Source organism: Pongo abelii, chromosome X (assembly GCF_028885655.2).
Source record: "Pongo abelii isolate AG06213 chromosome X, NHGRI_mPonAbe1-v2.0_pri, whole genome shotgun sequence".
NCBI lineage: Eukaryota > Metazoa > Chordata > Mammalia > Primates > Hominidae > Pongo > Pongo abelii.
This window is the reverse complement of record NC_072008.2, coordinates 76,174,934-76,180,619: the sequence shown is the minus strand read 5'-3', so window position 1 is coordinate 76,180,619 and position 5,686 is coordinate 76,174,934. Positions and strand designations below refer to the sequence as shown.

The 5,686-nt window shown below is 47.9% G+C and overlaps 1 pseudogene; it reads right to left on the bottom strand.

Annotated features, from left to right (window-relative positions):
- Positions 1–4,153: 4,153 nt before the first annotated feature.
- LOC112131044 (rho-related GTP-binding protein RhoG-like) lies at positions 4,154–5,423 on the bottom strand (annotated as a pseudogene).
- Positions 5,424–5,686: the final 263 nt, after the last annotated feature.

The window sequence follows — 5,686 nt, the reverse complement described above, 5'->3', positions numbered from 1 at the left end:
TTTTTTGAGATGGAGTCTCGCTCTGTCACCCAGGCTGGAGTGCAGTGGCTGTGATCTCTGCTCACTGCAAGCTCCACCTCCCGGGTTCACGCCATTCTCCTGCCTCAGCCTCCCGAGTAGCTGGGACTACAGGCGCCCGCCACCATGCCTGGCTAAGTTTTTGTATTTTTAGTAGAGACAGGGTTTCACCGTGTTAGCCAGGATGGTCTCGATCTCTTGACCTCGTGATTCGCCCGCCTCGGCCTCCCAAAGTGCTGGGATTACAGGCGTGAGCCACCGCGCCCAGTCGAAATCTGACTCTTATTGCCCCGGAGCAAGCTTAGCAACTCCAGCAAAACTTGAACTCCTTTATAACCACAAGGGGAATGACCTCAGTGGCTAGAGATATGGATCTGGGCCAGACTCGGTGGCTCACACCTGTAATCCCAGCACTTTGGGAAGCACAGGCGGGTGGATCACCAGGGGTCAGGAGTTCGAGACCAGCCTGGCCAACATGGTGAAACGCTATCTCTACTAAAAATACAAAAATTAGCTGAGCGTGGTGGTGGGCACCTGTAACCCTAGCTACTTGGGAGGCTGAGGCAGGAAAATCGCTTGAGCCCAGGAGGTGGAGGTTGCAGTGAGCTGAGATAGCGCCACTGCACTCCAGCCTGGGTGACAAAGTGAGACTCCGTCTCAAAAAAAAAAAAAAAAAAGATATGGATCAAACATGCTAAAACTCTCTTGGAGCAACTAAAAGACCTCAAAAGACACACAGAGCTGAATAAACACACAGGGAGATGTTCCGAGCAGGGAAGGACAGGAAGCAAGCAAGGCAGCCTGTGTAGACTCAGAACAGCTAAACCCAGACACGAGGGCAGAAGAGAAGTCTCAGAAAAAGTACAGAACTCCAACAATGACTGGCAGGACAGTATTTTATCTGTTAGTTTTATTTAGGGGGTTAACTTATTTTTTTCTCCTTTTTCTTTTAATGTTTAATAGAGATGGGGGTCTCCCTATGTTGCCCAGGCTGCTCTGGAACTCCTGGCCTCAAGCGATCCTCCTGCCTCAGCCTCATGAGTAGCTGGGATTACAGGAGTGAGCCACTGCACCCTGTTGTGGGTTAACCTTGAGTGGTCTATCCTTAAAGCTGAAAGTGACAGAGGGGCCACACGGAAGACTCAGACACAAGCTTTTTTTCAGAGGGATTGGTAATTCCACATCACAAGGCCCATAGTGCTATCAGGATGTGATAGCAGATCTCACTGTCAGATCCCACCTCCAATGCACTACTATCATGACTAAGTGCCAGACCCATCTCCTGAAGCAGAGGAACAAATAACAAGATCATGCTGATAAACATTGGTCTCAAAGGCATGAAGAGGAAAACATCAAAAAGAACAAGACTACATTATGCTTTTTGGTTTTACAGCCTCTTCCTTGGAAATTCGTAGTTCCCATTAACCCAGCTTCTTTGAAATGGTGTCAGCCGGACGCAGTGGCTCATGCCTGTAATCCAAGCACTTTGGGAGGCTGAGGCGGGTGGATCACAAGGTCATGAGTTCAAGACCAGCCTAGCCAAGGTGGTGAAACCCCGTTTCTACTAAAACTACAAAAAGTAGCCCGGCACAGTGGCGGGTGCCTGTAGTCCCAGCTACTTAGGAGTCTGAGGCAGAGAATTGCTTGAACCCGGGAGGCGGAGGTTGCAGTGAGCCGAGATCACGCCACTGCATTCCAGCCTGGGCGACAGAGTGAGACTACATCTCAAAAAAAAAAAAAAAAAAAAAAAAGGAAATGATGTCATCAGACATATTAATAGGTGTTACATGGGACCAAAAAAAAATTCAGTGGTGTGGCCGGGCGCGGTGGCTCACGCTTGTAATCCCAGCACTTTGGGAGCCCGAGGCGGGCAGATCATGAGGTCAGGAAATCAAGACCATCCTGGCTAACAAGGTGAAACCCGTCTCTACTAAAAATACAAAAAATTAGCCGGGCGTGGTGGTGGGCGCCTGTACTCCCAGCTACTCAGAGAGGCTGAGGCAGGAGAATGGCGTGAACCCAGGAGGCAGAGCTTGCAGTGAGCTGAGATCGCACCACTGCACTCCATCCTGGGTGACGGAGCAAGACTCCGTCTCAAAAAAAAAAAAATTCAGTGGTGAAATAAGTTTGAGAAATGTTACATACATCATATTCAGTTATAAAGTCTTGCCATTAAAGAACCTGTTCAGTTTTATTTATTTATTTGTTTATTTTTGAGACAGAGCCTCCCTTTGTCACCCAGGCTGGAGTACAGTGGTACAAACGCAGCTCACAGCAGCCTCAACCTCCTGGGATCAAGTGATCCTCCCACCTCAGCCCCTCCAGTAGCTGAGACTACAGGCGCACACCACCACACCCGGCTAATATTCACATATTTTGTAGAGACAGTTTCGCCACGTTGCCCAGGTTGGTCTAAAACTCCTGAGCTCAAGCCATCCACACGCTTTGGCATCCCGAAGTGCTGGGATTATAGGCATGAGCAACCGCGCTCAGCACTATTTTTAAATTGCTGGTTCTTGAGCTTATTTGATGACAGAACCGTTTTTTCCTTTTTTTTTTTTTTTTTTTTTTTAATCCCCAGTAGGAAGAACAGAGTTCTGTTCTTCTCACAGAACTCTTTTAAGGAACATCTATTACCATCTCACAGAACTTTAAAAAATGCTCCTAAACCATTTTTCTGAACACGTCTCATCTCAAGAATGGGAGAAACATGTCAACACTGGGAACACCCAGGAATCACACATAATATGGTTTTCTTTTTTCTTTTTTTTTGAGACGGAGTGTCGCTCTGTTGCCCAGGCTGGAGTGCAGTGGCGCTATCTCGGCTCACTGCAAGCTCCGCCTCCCGGGCTCACGCCATTCTCCTGCCTCAGCCTCCGGAGTAGCTGGGACTACAGGCACCCGCCACCACGCCCAGCTAATTTTTTTTTGTATTTTTAGTAGAGACGGGGTTTCTCCGTGTTAGGATGGTCTCGATCTCCTGACCTTGTGATCTGCCTGCCTTGGCCTCTCAAAGTGCTGGGATTACCCGCGTGAGCCACCACGCCCAGCCCATAATATGGTTTTCAAAAATTAGTCGGCCAGGCACTGTAGCTCACACCTGTAATCCCAGTACTTTGGGAGGCCAAGATGGGAGGATCACTTGAGCTCAGGAGTTCAAGACCAGCCTGGGCAACATGGTGAAACATCATCTCTACAAAAATACAAAAATTAACCAGACATGGTGACACGCATTCATGGTCCCAGCTACTCGAGGGGCTGAGGCAAGAGGATCCCTTGAGCCTGGGAGGTCGAGATGGCAGTGAGCCATGTTCATGCCACTGCCACTGCAGTCCAGCCTCCATGGATGACAAAGCGAGACCCTGTCTCAATAACCGAAAAAAAAAATTCATATATGAGAAAGTTTAAAGCAATGAGATTTAAAACCTGGATAACCGGCCGGGCATGGTGGCTCACACCTATAATCCCAGCACTTTGGGAGGCAGAGGCAGGCAGATCACCTGAGGTCAGGAATTTGAGACCAGCCTGGCCAACATGGTGAGACTCCGTCTCTACTAAAAATACAAAAATTAGCCAGGTGTGGTAGTGCGTGCCTATGGTCCCAGCTACTCAGGAGGCTGAGGCAGGAGGCAGGAGAATCGCTTGAAACTTAGGAGGCGGAGGTTGCAGTGAGCCAAGATCACGCCACTGCACTCCAGCCTGGGTGACAGAGTGAGATTCTCTCTCAAAAAAATAATAAAAATAGGCTGGGCACGGTGGCTTACACCTGTAATCCCAGCACTTTGGGAGGCTGAGGTGGGTGGATCATCTGAGGTCAGGAGTTCGAGACCAGCCTGGCCAACATGGTGAAACCCTGTCTCTACTAAAAATACAAAAGAATTAGCCGGGCATGGTGGCAGGCGCCTGTATTCCCAGCTACTCAGGAGACTGAGGCAGGAAAATCGCTTGAACCTGGGAGGCGGAGGTTGCAGTGAGCCGAGATCGCGTCATTGCACTCCAGCCTGGGTGACAAGAAAGAAACTCCGTCTCAAAAAAATAATAATAACAATAATAATAATAATAATAAATAAAACCGGATAACCTTGTCCTTCTGTGAGGCACTTGCTCAGTGGTAAATACAGTAAGGAAAGCTCCAATTAGATTTAAAAGCAGACAAGCAAAAGTCTACAATGAACAGTCCTAAGCTGCTCTGCTTAGTCATTGCCTGGCCAGGAGAGAAAAGAACAGCACTGAATGGCATCTCTTCTTACCACTTCGACAGGGGACACACACACACACACACACACACACACACACACACACACACACACACACACACACACACACACACACACACACACACCTTCCCACACACACACACACACCTTCCCACACACACACACACACCTTCCCACACACACACACACACATACACACACACACACACACACACACACACACCTTCCTCCAAAAGGTCAGACCAAACTTCAAAGCAGCCATGTACAAACAAGTCTGTCTTCGTTCCTCCAAAAGCTGAATATACTGCAGTCTAGGGTTTCTGCAATGGCTCATGCTGGCACTCTTTAACTGCTGACAAAGGAATATCACCCTTATGCTTCTCAGGTGAAGTCCCCAAGTAGCACCTAGAAGCTATAAGAGGATGCACTTCTTGGTGTTCTTCTTTGTAGCAGGGTAAAGCACAGCCCGAACAGCTTCTAAAAATACCTCATGCACCCCATCCTGCATCAGGGCCGAATATTCCAGATACTTCACAGCCCCCACCTGCTTAGCCAGGGAAGTGCCTTGCTGAGGAGTCATGGGTACTAGGCTCTGCTCCTTCAGCTTCTTCACTGTCTCAAGGTCACTCCACAGATCCCTCTTGGTGCCTACCAGCAGAACAGGCACATTGGGGCAATGCTGGGAGACCTCTGGGTGCCACTTATGCCTCACATTGGCATAAGAGGATGGGTTCCCAGTGGAAAAACAAATAACAAAGATACTGGTCTGGGGTTAGGAGAGCATTTGCAGTCATCATACTCCTCTTGGCCAGCAGTGTCCCACGTGTTCAGGCTAACGATTTGCCCATCCACAGATGTCTGGACGCTATAGTTGTCAAAGGCAGTTGGGGGATATACTCCTCAGGAAAGACATTTATTGTATAACTGATGAGGAGGCAGGTTTTACCTATAGCCTCATCTCCTACAACCACACATTTGATTGTCTGCATTCTTCCCTTGTAGTCCTATGTACAAGAGAGAAAGAAAGAATATTCAGAGATGCTTGGTTAATGTAGGGAGCTATTCTAAACATTTCTCTCTGAGGAGAAGATGAGGAGGATAAGATGCCCCCCACACTCTCTATACCCTTAATGCCATAAAAGAGTCAGCTGCAAAGGGTTGTATAAGTCAAGAGTTCTTACCCTGGAGTCTGTGGACTACTAGAGGATGGGCTTCAGTAGGTCCTAGAAGCCTCTTCTGAAGTTGTGTACAATACTATGTATATGTGCATAAGTGAATTTTTCTGGAAGGAAGATCCAGAGCTGTCACCAGTATCTCACAAAAGGCTTTTTAATCTTTGGGTGAGCTCAAAAAGATTAAAAACCATTCATCCACATAGGTATTTGTGTTACACTGTTATCATAAGGTCTGGATCTACTGTATCAAAGGTACCAAAATATTGTAGGTGCTCA